Consider the following 24,615-nt stretch of genomic DNA (forward strand, 5'->3'; position numbering starts at 1 on the left):
TCCAGTGCTCGCAATATATTTCACAAGAGCCAGCAGGTGCCTATCACTTTGCAACTTGGAGACTCGTCATCATTAGATCTGGACAATGAATGTCAGAAGATTATCGACTGCGGGAGAGAGATGGAGAGAATGATACATCATTGCCAAATCAAATTCAGTAAGCAGCTGACAAACACTTCCCAGCAGGGGTCCCTGGTCGGTGGATCAGGATAGTGAACAAGCTTCTTAGTTGTTTCATCCTTCTTTTTTGCGTGGGAACTCTAAAGCAGAATGGAATGTATCTATAACTGACATAGCTGTGATTAGTTAAGTCACAAATGATCAAACAGTGAAATTTTGATCTTCAAATTCAACTGTTAGCTAGTTCCAAAAATTCAAAAACTAAAGTTATCTGAGGCACCAGTTGGTGAAGCCCTACAAGGTAAAATGCTACTCCATAGGTTAATGGCTATAATTCTGCTTCAGGTTAGCTTTCAACCTCAGTTATATCAATGTGTGGAGGCATCAATGAGAGTTTTGAAACTATCACATAGGAGAATACCTATCACATAGGTAATACAGCTGTCTTACCTTTTGTGACCAGCTTACACTGGTTTACTTAGAGGGAAGAAGAATATAAATTTTGGTGCTTCTACCTTGTGACTGTGATGGCAGGATAGAGCAAAGCACCTCCCTTGATACTGGTTGCCTTTGTGCTCAACAGTGAGCTGTGCAGCCTTGTACAAATAGGAGGGCAAAAGTGAGGACTGCAGATGCTGGAAACCAGAGTTTAGATCAGAGTGGTGCTGGAAAAGCACAGCAGGTCAGGTTCTCTATTCCTGATGAAGGGCTTTTGCCCAAAACGTCGATTTTCCAGCTCCTCGGATGCTGCCTAACCTGCTGTGCTTTTCCAGCACCACTCTGATCTAAACTCTTGTCCAAATAGCAGTCAGGTTGCTGTTCTTAAAGTCAATGTTCCCTCCTAAAGGAAACAAACAACATTGCTGCAATGTGACTATGGAACATCAGTGCAGACAGTGGATTCCAGGATGACAGCTGAATACTGGAGAAGGGGAGGTGAACAGGAGGGGGACATCATGGTTACAGAGGGGGTGCTGGAAGCCCTGAAAGACCACTGTCAGGAGAATGTAGCAGCAGTTAACAAGAGAGCTGTTTGTAATGTCTGGACTTATGGATCTGGCAGCTGTGTCACAACTCTAAAGATCTGACTTGGGTGATCAAAGTCAGAAAATGCATTTTTTAATAAGATCTCTGCCCATTGTAGTCCAACACAAAACTCCTCAAAACACTGGGAAAACAACATTATGACTCACAAATCCAGAGGTAAATATTCTTGACTGAAAGGTTTTTTGTTTTCATTCTCTTTGTATTTGAATGTACATTTCTATTAATAATATGGCTCATCAGCTAATCAACATCACTCCCTTCACTCATGATGTATGCCGAAGGTCTATGTACTTCATACAGCATTCATACACATACTAGCCTCATACTACCTCTCGCTGGTTACATATATGTTCAGTTACTCAGTATGATAGACATATCGCTCAAGAACAGCGTTATATGATCAGTGACACCCTCTCTTCTCTCGTGCTGGACAAGCATGTGAACAATAGAAGGGAGCGTGCAGAATATATGGTGACAAAGATGCTACATTTGACAATTCTAATCGCGGAACTATCTCTGTGCATCATGGCAACTTAGAGGCATGTTGGAGGCTATTACAGAGCAAGATTTAGAACACGCTGAGACACTAAATATAAGTGGTCTGCAGACAGGTTAGAGTGTAATGGATGATTCATTTCGAGTGAGTTTGCAGGTGACTTTTGCAGAGAGGATTCACATCAGGATGTTGACTGGGTGGCAAACAAAAGTGTATTTCTGGGCATGCACCTGGTGATGCAGGGTGCATTGGCTTGCCTACAGAGAGTTTCCTGTCACTGTTTGGGAAAGGAGCTCAGCGGAGTCTAGTTCCAATTTGACAGAGGACAACATGCAGAGCCTGCCATCTCTGCCTATTGCACATACATCTGGATAGATCAGCTCATCGGCCACTCTCTTTGTGAGGGTGCAGCTCTACTCTCCTACAAGTCCAGAAACTCTCCCAAATGCCACTCAGAATGCTTCAGAGTACTTCCAGATATTTAACTGGAGCCGGAGATTTTAAAAATTGGATTAACAGAAAATTGGGTGCCTGGCCTTTCAATAATTCAGGTGCCGGAGTCAAGTTACAGCTCAGCACTTGCTCTGGAAAGTGATGTGGAAATTCATTGTATGTATCTGCGTGGTGCAGCTGAGGTATTATGGAATCATACCAGCAGGCTTTCCAGAGCAAGCTTTGGATGCTCATCTGGCTCCCTTCTCAAATGTACATGTCACATGGGGCATGCCGCTAACTGCTGGACATATGAGCAGCCTTTCTTCATGCCACTGTAGGTATGCTACGGAGATGAAATGCATGCCATCTGGGCCCCCTTCTCATGATTCTGGTTGACTGGTTCCAAAGCGCAATGATTTGATGGCAGTCTTTGAGGAGACAATCTGCCAGCTCTCTCTCTCTCTGGGCAAAAAATGATAATAATAATGAGGGGTTGAAGGAACTACCGTGACAAGGTTTACCATTATGAAATACTGAACATTTAATTGAACTGATAGCTGTCACACAATATCAATTCAGTGAATTTAAAATATTAATGAGTTGACATCATACTGTAGTGTTCAGTTTTTAAAGAATATTTTCAGCCATTCTTCATTTACTGGAAACAGAATATTTAAATGTGCTTGTGAATCCATGACAGTCAAGAATAGAATAGTAAAATCAAAATTTAAAATGTAATAGACAACACAATTAACACCTGCATACCATACATACCAGACTTCAATGGCATATCTTAATATGCATTCTGCAACCAATGTTTATGTCTTAAACAGATGGCTGGGAGTTCAAATCCCAAGTCTGATTGTCATTTCAATCTGTCAAGTGGGATAAATTTTGTTACTTCACAGCCAGTTTCCCAGTAGGAGTGCCTATCACAGGGAAGGAAAATCTCTCACTGTCTGTCTCACCCTGTTTATAAAGGATATGCCATCTGTTTGCTGGTTTTATGGAAGTGTGGTTAGTGGGCACAAAGCAAGAAGGAGCTCATAACACATAGCTTCTGAATTATTTAAGAGGGGGTTACTGGCAAGGTAATGACCTACAGAAAAACACATGAACATATGCAACTTTTATTGCTTTAAATCATAATTTTGCAAGTATCTTTTCTATGCATTTTCTTGATCATATTCATAGTAGCTCATAGATATGTTTGGGCTAATTTCAGTGGCTGAAATCAAGATTGGCAAGAAGCAGACACAGCTGCAACATCAGTTGCTCAAAGGTATAAGCGTTACACCCAGCCAAGCTCCTGAGTTCAGTCTACTTAGTATATTGTGGATGAATTGCAGACACGATTTATGCTTATATTGCATCTCAGGAAATAGCGACAGGTTGACCATCACCTTCTCAGGGCCAAATGGAGATGGGCAATGAATGCAAATCTTGCCAGTGATGCCCACATCCCATGAATGAATAAAACTAAAGCAAGTGTTACTGCAGGTTTGACAGTTCTAAATAATAAAATAATGACTGGATTTTTGCGGCTGAAATGGGAGATGAACATGATCAAATTTAGGTGTTTACGTATAACAATCGCACTCAAAGCAATGTATCATTATTTAACGATACATTTAGAAAAGGGATGCTGAAGAAGAAAATTTTCTTCTCTGCAGTTGACTGCTGAACAAGGCACTTAACAGGAAGCTGCCACTCCAAAGATTATCTATAATATGCTCCAATGGCCTGTCCGGAGCAGCACACAACATTGAATGATTTCATTAGATACGCTAAGGTACAAGCATCCACCCACATCAGTGAGTGTGGAGAAACAACATACCAAAGGGAGAATGAACCAAATCCTTAACTAATGGATCAGATCAATTTTCTGTAATCCTGCCACATCCAGTTCTGAATAGTGTTGGATAACTGACCAGCTAATGGAGGGATTAGTCTCCCAAAGATCCAAATCCTCATTGATTGCAGACCTCAACATGTGAATGCAAAAGACCAGGATGAAATGTTTTCACTACCTTCAGACAGAAATGCAAGTGCTTGTTCTGTCTCAGGAACTTCCTGCTATGACAAAAGCCAGCCTTCAAACAATGAGATTCATTCCACGTGATATCATGAAATAGTTGACTGAACTGGATACAGAAAAAGCTCCAGATATAGTAGGGAAGACCTGTGCACTAGAACTGGTGGTATCTCTAAGTCATGCTGCTCGAGAATAGTTAGGTACTGCTACCTATTGATTTCATTAGTAAGTAGAAAATACAGAAAAAGCTCCAGATACAGTGGTGAAGACCTGCGCACTAGAATTACTGGTATCTCTAAGTCATGCTGTTCCAGAATAGTTAGGTACTGCTATCTAATGATTTCATTCGGGCTAATGCCCGAAACGTCGATTCTCCTGTTCCCTAGATGCTGCCTGACCTGCTGCGCTTTTCCAGCAACACATTTCCATCTCTGATCTCCAGCATCTGCAGACCTCACTTTCTCCTTAATGATTTCATTAGTCAGTAGAAAATTGTCCAGGAATGTTCCATATACAAATAGTAGTAAGAATTCCATTCTGATAATTACAAGATCAGCAATATGCTATCAAGCATTATCAAAATGACATGAGGTATCATTGACAGCAATCACATGGTACTTCGTTAGCAATAGCCAATTCACTGTTGATGAACATGGTTTCCATCAGTACCACTTGGACGTGATGTTACTACAGCCTTGATACAATTATGGATTGAAGACTTGAAATCCAGAAATGAGACTAAGATGACCACCTCCGATGTCAACAGCAGGATTTGGCCAAGTGTGGCATCAAAAAACCCACGCAAAATTTTAGTCAACAGTATTAAGGAAAAAACTCCTCTCTGCAAGCAGAAGTTATATCAAGCGCATCAGAAAATGATTGCATACATTGGAGGACCACATCCAATAGGGGAGAACAATGAGAGATCCTACCTTCTGGAGTCTGAGCTGAAAAGATTGTAAGGTTGTACATGGTGTCACATTTGTGTGGGCAGTGAAAGGAATGCATGTATTCTGATGAGATAGACATTTTTGGACCTGTTGCGGCATGTATAATCTATAATTCATACCAACTGCAATCTGTTTGTTAATTTATGTTCAATATATGAGAATGGTGATTTATGACAAATTAAAAAATACAGAAATTGACTTTTGTCATTTGAGGTTCATTGAGTACATTAAATTATTTTGGTTTAAGGCTTCTCATGGAGATTGTAAACAAAGGTCAGAATTGGGGATTTTTGTTCAGGATTAAAGAGCGTTTAGGACCATTCATGACTGCTCAGATCCTGAAGTAGTCCTTGTCTATGTCCAGTAAGATCTCAGCAATATACAGACTTGGACTGACAAATGACAAGTAACTTACATGCCAGTCAAGTGCAAGAGAATGACCATTTTCAACAAGAGAGAATTGTCCTTGTGGTGTAATCTGTATGCCTTACTCTGTCCAAGTTCTTTTCACCCTATGATCTGTATGCTCTTGCTTACTATTATCTGCCTGTACTGCTCACAAGCAAAACTTTTCACTGTACTTAGGTCCATGTGGTAATAAATCAGATTGAATCAAATCAAATCTAAGCTCTTTCCCTTGATACTCAATTGGGACACAAATGCTAAATCTACCACTATTAACATTCCAGGGGTCATCATTGATTGGAAATTTAACTCGGCCAGACATATAAAATACACTGTTTCCCAACACAAATCAGAGCCTGGATATTCTGCACAAGTGACATATCACTTTACTCCCGAAAGCTTATGCACCAACTACAAGATGTAATTAAGTATTGCAATACAGTATTCACCAAATTACTAGGTGAGCGCACCTCCAACAACAATCAAGAAGATTGGTATAATGCAGGACAAAGCAGGCTCATTGATTGCCACCTCAAAGGATGCCTCAGACTTCCATTCCCTCTGTCATTAGTGTGCCACAGCTGCAGATGTATGTATCGACAAAATATGCTATTGCAACTCGCCAAGACGATTTTGGCAGCTCCTTCCAAATCTGTGATCAACACCACCTACAGCAAAACGGCAGCAAGTATCTGGGAACAGTGCCACATTCAAGTTCCTTTCTAATTCAAAGACCATCCTGAACTGGAAACAAATCAGTATTCCTACATTTTCACTTGGCTACAATCCTGAAACTTGCTACCAAACAGCACTGTGTACAATGTATGCAAACAGTAGTTCACTAAGGTGGCTCAACACGACCTTTTCTTGGAAAATCAGGAGTCAACAATAAATGTTAGTCTGACTGGAGAAGCCCCAAATTCATGACTGAGTAATGAAAACCAGAAAAAAACTTAAATTTATAGTATTTCTTGAATCAATCAATGCAAAATAGATATGATGAGATCTGCATTGAATCAGGTTTTCATGTGTTTGTTCCATGCAGGTTTTTCATCACTCCACTGTTTCATTCAGGATATACAGTGCAAAACTCCTTGGGCAGGAGCCATACCCAAGCTTACAGGTCGGCATTAATGCATGAGCTTAAAGAGAATGTGTGAATGGCCCTGAGATGCAGTCTGGTCCAATGCACACACTGGGAGCAAAGTTTCTCCACTGCAGCCTTTCCATGGTAATTACCAGTGTACCCTACAGTGCAAAACTGTAGTGTCCAAAGGGTCTTTGAATGGATTTGAGAGGCGGCAAATGTTAGATGACAATTTCCATGGAGAAAGGTGTGGTGGGTGTTGCCCATAGATCATGCCCTAAGATGCTGTTTGGTGCTGAGCAACATGGAGGATGAGGTGAGCTGAAGTCACCAGGCATCCTATCTGATTTCCATGTTAAGGTTTCTTGGTGTCCAGCTTATTCGGTGCATTTGCTAACATAGGAAAGTGGAAATTACTGAGGCAAGTTGGTGCACTAATTAGTTTGCAACAAACTATATTTTAATTGGTAACTCGGCATTGCCTCTTACCCACCTCGGCATTACCTCTTACCCACCTCACCTCTCGGCAAAAGATGGAGCCAGATATTCCCAGTGTTGAATTAGCATTGACAAGCTACTCATATGATTGTACCATGAATCCAGCCATAGCTTAAATTACCCAGACTCTGATAAGATGCCACCCACAGTGATTAACTTGTAAAACAGCCTACATGGCATCTCACAAGGACTTAGGAAGCTTAATGGAAATATTGCTTTAGGTCCAGATATGGCATCCAATTTATCTACAACGTTGTCTCACAAGACAACAATAGCTTGAATAACTAGTTAATACATTTTTTGAGTTTTTTATTGAAACTTATGCATTGTTTCCATTTCTATCTAACATCATTTCCATACAGTTTCTGTCAAGGCCCCTCAGAATGTTATATCTTTTGAATATTTATCTTTTACACATCTAAACTTCAATTGCATGTTTCCCCACACTGCATTCCATTTGCCAGAACTTTGCCTACTTAATCTATCTACATCCATTTGTATCTTCATTATGACCTCTTCACAACCTACTGTTCCATCTATCATCATCAGCAAATTCAGCAACCATATTTTCAGTCCCTCATCCACGTAAAATGTCGAGGCTCCTGCACTGATCCCAGTGGCACACTAATCTTCACATCTTGCTAACTATAAATGACCCATTTATGCCTATTCTCTACTTTGTGTTAACTAAACATCTTTCTATCCAGAAGAATATGTTACCCCCTCCACCATGGGCTTTTATTTTCTGCAATAACTTTTGATATGGTACCTTATCAAAAACATTCTGCAGATCTAAGTACAGTAATTCCCCTTAACCTACAGCACCCATTACTTCTTCAAAGAACTCCAATGAATTAGTTAAACATTATTTCCCTTTCACAAAATCATGTTGATAATGACTGATTAAACTGAATTTCTTTACATGCCCTGTTATAACCTCTTTAATATTAGCTTCTAACATTTGTCATATGATAGAGACTAATGGCAAGTATACTTTCCCGCTTTCTGTCTCCCTCCTTTTTTGAAAGAAGGAGCTACATTCACTACTTTGTTTCTCAATCTAATGGAACCTTGCTTAAATCTTGGGATTTTTGGAAAATAAAGGTGAACACATCAACAATCTCAAGATGCACTTCTTTTAAAACTCAAGGATGAAGCTCCTCAGAGCTTGAGGATTAGCCCACAGTTCCAAAAGTGCTCAGATTCACTTCCCTGATGATTATTTTTCTTTGAGTTGGTCCCTTACATTTCCTGATTTATTTTTACGTATCGGATGTTACTTGCACCTTCCATAGTGAAGACCAATGTCAAATCCCTGTTTTTTTCATCTATCATTTTCTTATTTTCCATTTTTAATGCAATAAGATATAAAAAGGGTAGAGAATTCCTGTCATTTACAGGATATCTGCAGGATATCTGCAGATCTACCATCAAATTTTCAGTTGGGTTATGAATATATTGAAAAATTCTGAGCATGTGACTTGCAAATTTTTTGATACATCCTTGTGGCAGGTAAGACTCTATGCACCTTTTCATAATTAGATAACTATTTTCTCTTTTAGGCACTGGTAATACATTGGTAAAACATTTGCCTTTGCTCAATGTCTCAATTTTTAAAAAGTGAATAAAATAATTAACTATCCGAGTTTAATCATTGGTCATGAATCAACAGCATCACATTTGCTAAGTTAATAACATATAATATATAATATATTCGTTCCATTCATATGTGTGTTTACCAAGAAATGCTTAAAGATCAGAAAATATTACATCACTGGAAGAAGCTAATCAGCTCCTCACGTTCCTGTTGTTTCTGTGGAGATGCTATTTAATTCATTACATTCCCTTTCTCTTTCTCCGATGTCCAAAACATTTCCTCCTTTCAAATATTTATTTCATTCTCTATTGGATGTTGCAATCAAATCTGCTTCCACAACACTTTGAGGCAGCATTCCAAATTATATTAACCTACTGTGTGAAATAAATTTAAAACATTTAAGAGGCATTTGGATGGATATATGAATAGGAAGGGTTTGGAGGGATATGGGCTGGGTGCTGGCAGGTGGGAGTAGATTGGGTTGGGATATCTGCTTGGCATAGACGGGTTGAACTGAAGGGTCTGTTTCTGTGTTGTACATTTCTATGACTCTATTACTCTCCAACAAGCACCAAGACATCCCTTGACTGGAGGGGAGAAGGGCATGACCTGTGAGATCCTTCATGTACAGGTCAATCTGCTATAACAATCTGCTATAAATTCACTATAACACAATTGATGAATTGGGGACACTTTCAAAAGTGTACACTTTTAAAGCGTGCATTGGATATAATGCAATTCCAGCCTCACTAATTTCAATGGTGCTGTTATTACATGATTTTCTTATAACACGGGATTACACAAGAATGGAATTACCATGTTACAGCTGAACCAACTGTATGTCCAGACACTGTGTGCCACTGCACGCTGCACTCAAAGTGGCTGCGGGTGGCGGGGGAGGTAGAAATTATCACACACCTCCTGCTCGAAAAGTCATCTCCAAAAGGGCAGAATACAAATGTCACCCCTTGACATGCAATAGCATGACCATCACTAACCTCTCCACTACCAACATCTTATTATGAGATTAACATTGATTAGAAATTGAACTGGAAGCCATATAAACCTGGTGGCTACAAGAACAAGTCAGAGATTGGGAAATTCTTCAACATGTAACATGTTTTGATTCACTTAAAAATGTCTACCATTTAAAAATCATAAGTCATGAACATGATGAATACTCCCTACATGCCTGGATGTGTGCAGTCTACTAACACTCAAGCAACTTGACTGCATTTAGGACATAACAAGGAATTTCACTGGAATCCCATCTCACATATTCAAGTCACTTCCTCCAATCCAGGTGGAAAATGGCAGCAGTGTTTACCATTTATCTATAAGATGCATTGGAGAAACTCAACAAGGCTCCTTTACCAAAACCTCCTGTAACTCCCAAATCTTCCATCAAGAAGAGCAGCAGGTGCACGTCTGTATCATTACCTACAAGTTCCTCTCCAAGCCTCACAGCATTCCGACATGGAAGCAGATTGTCATTCCTTGACCTCTTCTGACCAAAATCCCAGAACTCCTTTTCTAATAGTACTTTAGATGTACATTCATCAAATGAATAGCAGCAGTTCAAGATGGTGGCTCATTGATACCTTCTCAAGGGCAATTATAGGGAAGGACAACAAATGTTGTCAAGATTTAGGGCTTCAGCCTAAAAGATATGATGTAGAGCTTAAAATTGGGGAGCTACTGCTGAAAGCTGCTCAAAGCCACTGAATAGGAACAGCAATGCAGGCCGCAGTTGAAAGGACTGGGTGAGTCACATGATAGCTACAAATCTGGTTTTCCTAGTGTCAGTTGAAAGGAAAGGTGATAGAAAGCAGCACAAGCAGTCTTTTTTCTCCAACTTGCAACAGCATAGTTGGAAAATCACGACAGATTAAAATTAAGAAAACAGAACGGCTGCAAGGAACTACATTTCTATCATTGTTGGCAGGGACTATTGCAAAGTGTATTCCACCCTCAATCTCCCCAAAGAATGAAAAAATAACAGTGATTACACTGAAAGAGTGAAAATGCACTTTCAATTACAAATTAATGGAACTTTTGTTTTGATATTAGGGCCCAAGGTGGAAAAGGATCAGTGGTTCAATACGTGACTGCATCAATATCCTTCATCGTGTCATAGAGACGTACAGCATGGAAACAGAACATTCGATCCAACCTGTCCATGCCAACCAGATATCCCAACCCAATCCAGTCCCACCTGCCAGCACCCAGCCCATAAACCTCCAAACCCTTCCTATTCATATACACATCCAAATGCCTCTTAAATGTTGCAATTGTACCAGCCTCCACCACTTCCTCTGGCAGCTCATTCCATACACGTATCACCCTCTGTGTGAAAACGTTGCCCCTTAAGTCTCTTTTATATCTTTCCCCTCTCATCCTAAACCTATGCCCTCTAGTTCTGGACTCCTCCAGCCCAGGGAAAAGACTTTGTCTATTTATCTGATCCATGCCTCTCATGATTTTGTAAACCTCTATAAGGTCATCCCTCAACCTCCGTCGCTCCAGGGAAAACAGCCCCAGCCTGTTCAGCTTCTCTCTATAGCTCAAATCCACCAACCCTGGCAACATTCTTGTAAATCTTTTCTGAATCCTTTCAAATTTCACAACATCTTTCCAATAGGAAAGAGACCAGAATTGCATGCAATATTCCAACAGTAGCCTAACCAATGTCCTGTGAAGCTGCTCCAACTCCTATACTCAATGCTCTGACCAATAAAAGAAAGCATAACAAATGCCTACTTCACTATCCTATTGACCTGCAACTCCACTTTCAAGGAGCTATGAACCTGCACTCCAAGGTCTCTTTGTTCAGCAACACTCCCTAGGATTACCATTAAGTGTATAAGTCCTGCTAAGATTTGCTTTCCCAAAGTGCAGCACCTCGCATGTATCAGAATTAAAATCCATCTGCCACTTCTCAGCTCATTGGCCCATCTGGTCAAGAACCCGTTGTAATCTGAGGTAACCTTCTTCCCTGTCCACTACACCTCCAATTTTAGTGTCATCTGCAAGCTTACTAACTGTACCTCGTATGCTCACATCCAAATCATTTATGTAAATGACAAAAAGTAGAGGGCCCAACACTGATCCTTGTGGCACTCCATTGGTCACAGGCCTCCACTCTGAAAAACAACCCTCCACCACCACCCCCTGTCTTCTACCTTTGAACCAGTTGTGTATCCAATGGTTAGTTCATCCTGTATTCCATGAGATCTAACCTTGCTAACCAGTCTCCCATGGGGAATCTTGTCGAACGTCTTACTGAAGTCCATATAGACCACATCTACTGCTCTGCCCTCATCAATCCTCTTTATTACTCCTCAAAAAACTCAATCAAGTTTGTGAGACATGATTTCCCACGCACAAAGCCATGTTGACTATCCCGAATCAGTCCTTGCCTTTCCAAATACATGGCATCCTGTCCCTCAGTATTCCGTCCAACAACCTGCCCACCACTGACATCAGGCTCACTGGTCTATAGTTCCCTGGCTTGTCCTTACCAGTCTTCCGGCACCTCACCTGTGACTATCGATGATACAATTATCTCAGCAAGAGGCCCAGCAATCACTTCTCTAGCTTCCTACAGAGTTCTGGGTACACCTGATCAGGTCCTGGGGATTTATCCACCTTTATGCGTTTCAAGACAGCCAGCATATCCTCCTCTGTAATATGGACATTTTGCAAGATGTCACCATCTATTTCCCTACATTCTATATCTTCCATATCCTTTTCCACAGTAAACACTGATGCAAAATACTCATTTAGTATCTCCCCCATTTTCTGCGGCTCCACATAAAATCCGCCTTGCTGATCTTTGAGGGGCCCTATTCTCTCCCAAGTTACCCTTTTGTCCTTAAATGTATTTGTAAAACCCCTTTGGATTCTCCTTAATTCTATTTGCCAAAGCTATCTCATGTCCCCTTTTTGACATCCTGATTTCCCTCTTACGTATACTCCTACTGCCTTTATACTCTTCTAAGGATTCACTCGATCTATCCTGTCTATACCTTACATATGCTTCCTTCTTTTTCTTAACCAAACTCTTAATTTCTTTAGTCATCCAGCATCCCCTGTACCTACCAGCCTTTCCTTTCACCCGAACAGGAATATACTTTCTCTGGATTCTCGTTATCTCACTCCTGAAGGCTTCCCATTTTCCAGCCATCCCTTTACCTACGAACATCTGCCCCCAATCAGCTTTTGAAAGTTCTTGACTAATACTGTCAAAATTGGCCCTTCTCCAATTCAGAACTTCAACTTTTCCATCACTATTTTAAATCTAACAGAATTATGGTCGCTGGCCCTAAAGTGCTCCCCCACTGACACCTCAATCTCCTACCCTGCCTTATTTCTCAAGAGTAGGTCACGATTTGCACTTTCTCTCGTAGGTACATCCACATACTGAATCAGAAAATTGTCTTGTACACACTTAAGAAATTCCTCTCCATCTAAACCCTTAACACTATGGCAGTCCCAGTCTATGTTTCAAAAGTTAACATACACTACCATAACCACCCTATTATTCTTACAGATAGCTGAGATCTCCTTACAAGTTTGTTTCTCAGTTTCCCTCTGACTATTAGGGAGTCTATAATACAATTCTAATAAGGTGGTTATCCCTTTCTTATTTCTCAGTTCCACCCAAATAACTTCCCTGGATGTATTTCCAGGAATATCCTTCCTCAGCACAGCTGTAATGCTATCCCTTATCAACAACGCCACTCCCCTCCTCTCTTGCCTCCCTTTCTGTCCTTCCTGTAGCATTTGTATCCTGGAATATTAAGTTGCCAGTTCTGCCCATCCCTGAGCCATGTTTCTTTAATTGCTATGATATCCCAATCCCATGTTCCTAACTTTCATTGAATCCTATAAAATTATGCAACTAAAAAGTAACATAATTAAAGGCAGGATTGTCTGAGGTATAAGAGATCCTGCAGCAAGAACACAATAGCTGAGAGAGAAGAAACATTTTCTCAGGAAAGCTGGCAAATGACAAGTGCAGAAGGACTGAGATTGCAGATCAACAGTTAAAGCATGTATGTGGCAGGACAGACCAAGTCTTGCATTATGTCAATAGACATTCCAGGCTTAAAGGTCATGAACAAAGAGCAGAATATAAATGAAGAACACACAAATGCAAAGGCATATTCAGTATGGGCAAATCAGTGTTCTGAACTGCAAGAAGTCAAATATTCTCCACACAAGAACATGGCTGGAAGAAGCAAACAGGCAGATACAGACAGCTAAATTAATGGGGCATTAAGGTAAAGCTGGATATTCTATTATCACTTCATACCATACAATAGGTTGGGTCAGTCAGGTTGATAGTGATAAATTGTTTGTGACTATTGGAATGATGACTGCAAAAGGATGCAGACTTGACAGTACAAAATTTCAGATTGACTTTGATGTGACAGGCAACCTCATGAATTTGCAAAGTGGTACAATATGGCAGTCCAAAAATCAAACCCTCAAAACTAATGTCGAAGCCACATGTTTTCATTATACTTGTGTCGAGAGGTAAAATGACTCTGTATGTCCAACACAGTGACAAAAATAAAGTTTCAGGGTTGGAGATCATAGACAGCAAGCAAAAACCACTCATCTCCACTGGACTAAGTCTGAAGCTTAGACATGTAACTTTCAATGTGACAATAGAAATTGCAATGCATTGCAGCACAATACGCCATTGACCACACAACAGATCCAACAGGAATATAACAGCTTGTTTCCACATTAGGATGTCTTCCTGGAGAATGTCATCTCAGTGTATATTATAATGAAAGACATGCTCCAGCTATTCTGAAAGGCAGCCTGAAAGTTGGATAAGAATACTGGAAAGAAAAAGAGTAATAAAGAAATGGACATCTCCTACAGATTGGTTTAGCAGCATATAAGCAGGAGGCTGGAAGAACACGGCAAGCCAGGCAGCATCAAGAGGTGGAGAAGTCAATGTTTCAGGTATAACCCTTCTTCAGGAATGGAGGTGGGGGTCTGGGGAGCTGCAGATAAAGAGAGGGGGTGGGGGACGGTTTTGGGTGGGGAGACGGGTGGAATGGTGAGATAGTAGGTACGACCTGGTGGGTCGATGGGAGGGATGAATCTGGTTGGTAGCTGGAAGGGTTGATCAGTAAAATGGAAGGGAGGGGGAGGGGCTGGAAAGGGAGTCCGGGGATTGGGTGGGAAGATTATTTGAGATTGGAGAAACCCATGTTGAGTCCTCCGCACCACACAGGCGGAAGGTAAGATGTTGTTACTCCAACTTGCAGTCTGATTCACTGTGGAAATGAACGATGCCAAGGATGGACATATTGTACCCACCACCTGTGTTCACCTATCACTAGCTCATCACTCTGCTCCCCTCCCCACCCAAAACCCTGCCCACCCCCTCTCTTTATCTGCAGCTCCCCCTTCCTGAAGAAGGGTCATACCTGAAACATAGACTTCTCGACTTCCTGATGCTGCCTGGCTTGCTGTGTTCTTCCACCCTCCTACTTGTCGACTTGGGATTGCCGCATGGACAGTTTATTTTGTCTCTAACTAAGTTCAGATAATTGGATTACTCAGAGTAAGGATCTAAGGATCTAAGTAAAAATCTGAGACAATATCACTACCCCATGCCAATCAATAAAGGTCATTTGCCACAATACTACCAAGGCAAAAAAACCTCACTACCCAAGATATGAAGGCTGGCTATAATGAAGTGATGTTGAATGAAAGCAGCAGCTTTTTAACTGCAGGTTCAACGTCTTTTGGGAGAGGTGTGTGTGCGTGTGCGCGTGCGCGTGCATTATGTATAGTTTGGCATCTCCATGTTTCCCAAGAAATATCACAGAAGACAGCTTGAGATTGTCAGTCATCTTTCCAGAATGGAAACTAGTTTGTGGATGTGGAGACATAATGGAAGAAGCAGTTGCTGACCACAATCAGATTCTACTGTGACTGCCCGATATAGCTTGAAAGATCAACTGGAAACTGAACAAAGAATAAATAATTAATCATGTCTGAAACCAACTACGCAGTCATCTAATGACAGCAAAAGGTGAGGTCATAAATATAAAATCAGAATAAAAATTTGTCGGATATGCCAAAGCTGACACTCCACAAGAACATGCAGCGGTACCGGGACACGGAACAAGATATAGTGGGCGGCACGGTGGCCCAGTGGTTAGCACTGCTGCCTCACAGCGCCTGTAGACCCGGGTTCAATTCCCGACTCAGGCGACTGACTGTGTGGAGTTTGCACATTCTCCCCGTGTCTGCGTGGGTTTCCTCCGGGTGCTCCGGTTTCCTCCCACAGTCCAAAGATGTGCGGGTCAGGTGAATTGGCCATGCTAAATTGCCCGTAGTGATAGGTTAAAGGGGTAAAGGTAGGGGTATGGGTGGGTTGCGCTTCGGCGGGTCGGTGTGGACTTGTTGGGCCAAAGGGCCTGTTTCCACACTGTAAGTAATCTAATCTAATCTAATATAGCATTCACCAAAATCAAACAAGTAGTGACAGCAATGCTGAATTGCTATGATGTAAATGATGACATCACCTTGCAATGTTATGTCAGCAAGAAAGGACTTGTTTCAATCTGAATATAGCAAAGACCGTTAGTTGCCTTTGCATCCAAGGCATTAATGCAAATCAATGCTATGCTGAAATTGAGAAAGAGTGTCTGATTATTGTCTTTGCTTGCGATCATTTTCATAAATATTTACTTGGAAGATTCAAATTGACACTTACATCTGACTACAATCCATTGCAAAACATCTTCCTCATGACCATTTGTTCCAAAGTATTTGCGAAGAATGTTAATCCAGTTACAGAGATATCATCCGAGTATGACATGCAAGTAATGGAAACAAATGTAAAGGACTGACATCTGTTGTCAGCAGCATTCCCTTTGAATAAATTAGTGTAGATGACAACAGAATACAAAACCTTTCAGATCTAAAGGTGGAACTTCAGTTCAACATGCTCTGGAAGTCAGCATAAATACTGAATCTGACAGATAAGTGCTTTGCTCACATCAAGCAAACTACACAACAAGAAGCAACTCTCCAAGGGTTACAGAAGAACTGATGAGAGGATGGCCTGAAAGCATGAAGGACACTCCTGTGGTCATAAGGAAATATTGGGCATTCAGAGATGAACTGACAACCCAATGTGGCATCTTGTACAAAACAAATAATTACTTCTGTGGAATTGAGGGGAGAGATGCTGGACTGCATCCATGTAAATGACCAAGAAATTGACTTGAGTCTGAATACAAAAATTGAAGTACTCTTCTGGCCAAACATGAGCAATGAAATCAAGTACAGCATCAGCCAGTGCAGGGTGGTATAATGAGTACTACACTAAGCAAGTTAGCAAGTCACTGATGAGACATGACGTCCCCAGACAAACCATGGTTGAAGCTGGGAGTAGATATCTTCACTCTCACAGAAACTGATTATCTTTTCACTTGGGACTTATATTCTGATTAGTAAGCGACAATCCAACAGACTTCAGTGACTACCAGTAAGGCTGTGAATTGTCCAAAAGCTGACTTTGACATTACAGCATTCCAGATATTGTGATGAGTGACAGTGGTCCTCTCAGCTCACAAGTGAAGAATCTAGCTGCTTCAATAAGATTTGGAAAATACACCATCCCCACTCTATGCCCAGGCAACCTGAAAGACTGAGGCAGCAGTGAAAATCTCCAGCAGAATCATGAAGCTATCAAGTAAATTCAGCACAGATGTATGCAAGGCAATGCACAAGTGGAGAAACACATCTACCAAAGGCATCCAATACAAAGATGAATGAAACACTGCACTCAAACTTTTCCCTCAACAGCAAAAAAAAACACTCTTTGAATCCAGAAAGCATATGAGGCGTAAGTGAAAAATATCAAAATGAGTAAAGCCAAATTTAATTTTGACAAAATTATCAAACTATTGCCAGAATCGAGCAGTGAAGAGCAGTCAAGGCATAAATTTTCAACATGTTCAACAAGAGGCAGCTCAAGGAGCAACTTGGAACCTGCACACAGCAGTTGTCACCATGATTGTTTGCAGTGGAAGTCAACAACCAGCGATACCGTTGCAACCACAGGCACGTACACACAAACAGGGAAACTGTTCCTGATTGTAGATGATCAATCAAGAAGATATGAACTCACTACCTGCACTGTATGCAGAGCAACAAACAATATCACAACCCACAACATCCCAACCATCAACATGTAACAAAAGATACTACACAACGACAAGTGCCGTGAGAAGGACACTTACTAGGAAAGGAACATGACCCAGATCAACAGTCAATGGCAATGCAGACACATACCATTAATAGATCGGTATAATTTAAAGAGTCTGTGTGTTATGCATATACAAAGACTGATGGAAATAATGAACTGCTAATGTACGAGAACAACTGGGCATATTGAAGGTAAGTTAGGTAAAATCAGAGTAAATGATAATGCATACGATGTTTTTCTATAAAAAGGATATTTGGGATACAAATGAATGAATGTGCCAGTCTGTTTCCTGGCTTGTCATAATTGTGTGATCTGAACCATTGGAACTCACCAAAAATGTATCGTCTGTCCAATTCAAGAAGGACAAGGACAGGCCACATTGTGCTATTGAAATCACAATAGTCACTGTCCAAACTTCACCATTTCATCATTAACTAATTGCTAACATAAAATTTGGCTTCTTAACTTTTTTTTCTTTATCTTAATTCTGACATATTTCCCTCTGTTTATATCCCTTTCCTAATATTAAATTCATCTCTTAAATTTATACTTTCTTCTCAGTCATTACACTTTTAATTTCACAGTCTCATTGTTTGCCCTATTCATTCAGGTCCCAGATGCTTGGATTCTCCCAGTCAGATGCCCTTTAACAGCTAATCTTGGCTCATTTTGTTTATTACAAATGTGAAGGATAATTTCACGAATTGTTATGTGGTGCCACGGAGTCAACTATAATAAATAAGTTTAAAAAAATAATAGAGCTTTCCGCAATAGAAAGAAAATCAATTGCTGTTTTTCCTTTCATGTTAAAGATTACTGGTAATTTGACACCACCTGTCTAGCCCAAAGGAAATCTAGTTTCATCTTTCGCTACTCTCCTGATGATTTTGTCTTGTTTTCACTTTAAGTTAGGAAGCCTATGTTACTTTGACAAATGCATCTGAGCAAGATGCTTAGTTTCATTAGCAGCAAAGCCAAAGTCTCTTCTGGAAATAACCAATTGAGGGAGTACCTTGCATTCAAACAGTGTTGTCTCTGCTGCCAGATAGCATATCAATGTTGAATTGCACTTCCCTTCAAGTAAACAAAGTCACTGGGTTGAATCTTACATTTTAAATTTTGGCAATGTCCAATCTGCATTTAGAATTTTGGGGAGATTTCTGTCAGGAGGTCTAATGAGACTTTTCTTGTTGTGCCTTATCAAGCTTTGCTTCTTTAACTGTCTACCCTGCATCTACAGGGTCCCTCATCCCCAATACTTGTCCAATTTTACTGTGCGCTATTCCCGAAATACCTGGCCACTCAGAAAACTCAGAAATCACTGGCATCCCTTGCATCTGCTCCAACTTGATAGAGGTCCTAATGAGTTTGAAATCATCTTGATTGACCTTCATCTTGGACGAGGCAGGATCATGATGGCATCTGCTGCCCACCCTGGTGAATGGCGTTGGAAACAGTATTGGGAAGCAAGCACACCAGCAGACATCAGCATTTTGGATCTCCGCCTTCCTTTATTCCCATCGCTAGTGAGACCTGAAGATTCTTCACCTTATCCTCTCCGTCATTAAAACTTCCCACTCTTACGTGCACATCATTCACTTCTATTCCATTTTCTAGTGCTGTAACCAGAGTCAGTGGCTAGTTATTACCAGTTTTGGTTATTGCAATAGTTTCCAGAGCAAACTGCCACAGTCTATCTTCTATGAGTCTCAGTTCGACTGAAACTTGACAGCCTGTTTCCTCTCCTGCATCAAATCCAGATAACGGATTATAGTTACTGGGCTCCCAATTCACTAGAATTTACATTTGACACATTTATTAAAATTGATTCAGAATAGGACTTGAAATCTCACCTTATTTTTAAATTCAACTCCCATCTATGAAGACTGACAATGGCAGGTCAGCAGCTGATACTATGACATCATAAATTTATTTCCAACTATAATGCTTCAAGAATACCAACTTTTGTTGAGCTGGGACGTCATACATCCTCAATAGCTTCGACAATACATCATGTCACAGTTTGAGATTTCTTAGCTCCTACATCCACACTGCAAGAAAACTGAACAAAAACAGAAATTGCTGGTGAAACTCAGCAGATCTGGTAGTATCTCTGAGAGGAAAACAGAGTTAACAGTTCAACTCTGGTGACCCTTCACCAGAATTGATAGCAGCTTAGGAGTAAAAAAATCTATTTTTTTTTCCTTTAGTCCCAGCTGCTAACAGTTCTGATGAAAAGACACCAAATTCAAAACGCTAACTCTGTTTTCTTCCAACAGCTGCTGCCAGACCTATTGAGTTTCACCAGCAACTTCTGTTTTTTTGTTACAGATCTCCAGCATTTGTTTAGTGAAAGAAAAGTAAAGGTTTTTGCTCAGGAAAAAAAAAAAATACACAAATACTTGTCATGATAGTCAAACTCCATATCCTATTTAAGAGGAGGATATTGCTCATGGTCGGTCAGCAGGATCAGCATTGGACAAAACGTTAACCTTCTCCTCCTAAAGGCCATCCAGCAAAGTTGCTATTCCTTCAAGTAATATTCACATATGGACTACTGAGCAATAGTCAGCAAGATAGCAGGCTGAATTTTAAAGACAAATGACATGTTAAATTTTACAGCCTCCAGAGCTAACAGTGGGGAGTAATCCCACTGCAGGGGGTGGTGGGACAATAGAAGGCTTTTTTTTCTGGCCCTGGCCAGTTAAATGATGGAATATTAAGGATGGACAGCTACCCCAGGAGTTGCCAGCTCAAACACAGGGACAGTGGTGAGCTTTGTTCAGGCTGAAACTGCAGAGAGAGGGAGTCACAAAGATCAGGCACCCTCAAAGTCAGCTAAGTAGGATGGGAGGACACCAGGGCAAAGCAGACAAGGATTGGGTGTGGGGTTCATGGCATACAGGTGAAACCTTTGCCTTTAGCTGTGATCCCAGGAGCCAAAATGCCTGCCCCTTAATTAGCCACTTCTGTCCCTTCACTGAGTTTTGGCGAAGTTGGCGAATCTCAATTTTTCCACTGCTGGAAAATGACACAGCATGGAAGTGGTGAAGGGAGAGGGTGTAGCCAACAGTGTCCTGCCATCATGTCACTTTTCCAAGCTTGCTGCCTCCCAGCCTGTTGCCAAAAGGTTGGCAAAATTTTAGCCATTAATGTGTCTGTGGCCAGGTGCTATTCAAAAAGTAAGTGATCATGCCACTTTGTGAATACTGTACATTCAACCAACCATTGCTTCATTCTATTGGAAAATTTATGAACATGTTGAGTTCAGGAAAAATCAAAAGTGCATGCCCTCAGATTGGTTGATTCATACAGTTGACTTGAAATGATCCCATTCCAGAGTTGCTAGAAGTTTTAATGTTTTCAGGTCCTGAAGAAGGAATTGGTACAATCCTGTGGTACAGACTGTCAAAGAAGAGAGGCAAGATCTCCCAACAGACTCAAAGGTTAGGAGTTTCAATAGCAGAGGGCAAGAGCAATAGTATCATGGAACAAGCTACTCATGACATTCTGAAGTGGACATATAGAACTGTTCTTTTATTGTCACAAGCCCAAAATCCTGAAATTTACGGTGTAACGCCTTGTGAGCACATGACGAAAGCTAGTATGATTCAAGCAAAAGGCCCAGTACAATCTCCTCTAACAATGTACAGCCTTGACTGAGTCAGTCATGACCTGACAGCAAATTTAAAAGTAATACTGATGAGAGTCACCCAAATGTCCCTCCCTATTTAAGGAATCAACAAACTCTTCATCATTTCCTCATTCATTTATTGTATTTACAAGATGGAAAGGAATATCCACTCTTACCTCAACATATTCTCTAACATCAACACCAGTAGAAAGCAAGATCTCCTCTGCATCGAGGAGACAGGACATCAACTTGCAGATCATTTCAGAGAACATCTCTGGGACACCCACACCAATCAATCCCACCACCCCGTGGTTGAACACTTCGACTCCCCTCCCACTCCAAAGACATGCAGCTCCTGGGCCTCCTCCATCGCCAAACCATTACCACCCGACGCCTGGAGGAAGAACACCTCATATTCTGCCTTGGGACCCTACAACTGCACGGAATAAATGTGGATTTCAACAGTTTCCTCATTTTCCCTTCCTCCACATTATCCCAGTCCCAAGCCTCCAACTTGGCACTGCCCTCCCGACCTGTCCATCACCTTTCCCATCTATCCATTCCACCCCTCTCTCCAACCTATCACCAACTTCCTCACCTTAATCTACCTATCACATTCTCAGCTACCTTCCTCCCCAACCCCACCCCCTCCCATTTACCTCTCAGCATCCCCACCCCCCAAGCCCATAAGCCTCATTCCTGATGAAAGGCTTATGCCCGAAAGGCCAATTCTCCTGCTCCGCGGATGTTGCCTGACCTGCTGTGCTTTTCCAGCACCACATTCTCGACTCTAAACAAAACATGAGGCAGAATAGAAAAATTTGAAATGGAAGATGTCCAACAAACAATAATACTTGGAAGATAATGGATATTTGAAAACACAATCTTCAAAATATATTTGAAAAGAAAACTGTGGTTGGATTTTCCAGGAAAGATGAAATCCGAAGTTTGACCACAGAGTCAAAGGAGGCAATGTGGGCATCTATTTATTGCTGGTGGCGGCCAATTTACAATTTTAAACAGTTTCCTTTCCAAACTACTTCCAGCCTAATCATAGGTGCCTCATATTTAGGACCCATAAAGAGTGTTGATTCAGGATCGGGAAGCTGGGAACAGGCATTCGGGCCCTTATGATTTCAGTTTTGGTTGTGAAGTGCATAACAGAGTTTGCCTGTTCCCAGCTGTCTCTGCTAACTTTTGAGGCTCTTAGTTAGCCTATGAAGGATTTCCTCATGGCACCACTGGTGAATGCTACTGGCTTTACTTTGAGGTGGACATTAGGCTTGTTCCTAATAGAGGTGCATCTATAGATATAGCCAAACCCAATTATCGCATTCTCAATGGGGCCTGCCTGACTAGCACTGGTGAAACTGCTCAAGGTACCTCATTATCCAACCTCTTCCCTGTTGGATACTATGATGTTACTGTAATGTTAAGAGGTTATTTTGTCCTGGCTTCTTGTAAGAAAGAGGTTGAACAAGAGATGTTGAACTGGCAATTGAAGACCTCTTGAATAAACAGCTTGGGGGTCCTTGGGTTTTTTTTAATGCAGTCTGAATGGCCAGCTCTCTCAGATCAGGATTTCTGGCTAGCATCAGAAGCTATTAGGGTCTCAACAGATTTGAAAGCTTCATTCAAAGTCTCCCAACTGCTACTATCCCTGAATTTTCTCTTGGTGTCTTTTTTCTCCTGGATTAGTGAACCGCATGTGAAAATCTGTGTCTGACATTGGCATTTTTTTGCCAAGGGGTGTGTTTATGGGATGTTACTATATTTGAATAGTTAATTAGTAATAGTTACTGTGTCAATTATTCTGTTAACTTACCAATAGAGTTAAGTTATTCTAAATTTCTTTGATAGTATTTTAACTACAGTGTTTAAATAAAGTGTGTTTGGCTTAACTTTGAGTAGTTTGATCAATCGCTTTGAGGACAATCAGATGTTAAGTCTCACTCCTTTGAGGTCCCACATTGCTCTGCCTACAAATCCACATGACATCAATATAGCAGGTGGTGTATAAGGCATTCCACAGGATTAGCCAATGAGTTTTACTAGAGATCTTTGGGTGCATTTATGGCATCTTAAGGTCATCAGCAGTGCGCTGATGTCATTTGCTTTCCTGGATGCTCAAAAAACAATAGAAAGTTTAAAGTTATTGTTAGATTTGGACAAGCTAAGGCAATTATTTACCTTGCTGTACCTAATAGTTCCATCTTATTATCATGGCCCTAGCCAAGCTATTCCAGTGCAGCCACAACACTTGAATATTAATAGTAATGTGGAAAATTGTCCGGATACATCCTGCCAACCAAACATGATGCAAATACAACCAGACTAATAATTCAGCAAAGTGACAGAAGTTGGTGTTGAAAGGGCTGTCAAGCAGCATTTGCTCAGCAATGATCTTTCAGATGCACAGTTTGGGCTTTACCAAAACCACTAGGTTTCTGATCACATCAAAGCCTTATTCCAAACTGGGGACAAAAGAGCTGAATCCCAGGAGTGAGGTGAGAGTGACTGCCTCTGACTTCAAAGCAGCATTTAACTGAGTATGGTATCAGGGAGCCCGACGAAACTGGAGTCAATAAGCATCAGGGAGAACGTTTCCACTGGTTAGAGTCATACCTAGCACAAAGGGGAAGAGGGTCGTGCTTGGTGCAGGTCAATCATCTCAGTCACAACACAAATTCCTTTTCAAGCCACACACCATCCTGACTTGGAACTACATAGGTTAAAGAAGACAACTCATCACCACCTTCTCAAAGGCAGTTAGGGATGGGAAATAAGTGCTGGCCAAACCAGCTATGACCACATCTCATGAACAAGTGAAAAGAAGTAGAAGTCTAACTTAGTTAAAGAAAACAGTCCACGGTGTACAGACCATAGGAGTTTTGATAGATTCAACCAGCCATGTTAGCACCGACTATCTTTGAATGGAAGATGATCTGAAGCCGAGTTGTGACATCAATTACAATAGCTGCAGACATAAAGGCTGATAAAGGATGGATAACAGCTGCTCCATTTGGTAGAAAAAGACTTGTGAAGCAAGAAATTCCTACGT

At 41.0% G+C, this 24,615-nt stretch overlaps 1 protein-coding gene across 31 annotated transcripts in view; it reads right to left on the minus strand.

Moving 5' to 3' along the window:
- Positions 1–24,615, minus strand: part of nrxn1a (neurexin 1a) — a 1,876,207-nt gene that overhangs the window by 1,022,263 nt on the left and 829,329 nt on the right. The window lies entirely within an intron of this gene.

Source organism: Chiloscyllium plagiosum, unplaced genomic scaffold (genome assembly GCF_037043375.1).
Source record: "Chiloscyllium plagiosum isolate Xiang-an unplaced genomic scaffold, Cpla_swu_hap1 HiC_scaffold_10, whole genome shotgun sequence".
Classification (NCBI taxonomy): domain Eukaryota; kingdom Metazoa; phylum Chordata; class Chondrichthyes; order Orectolobiformes; family Hemiscylliidae; genus Chiloscyllium; species Chiloscyllium plagiosum.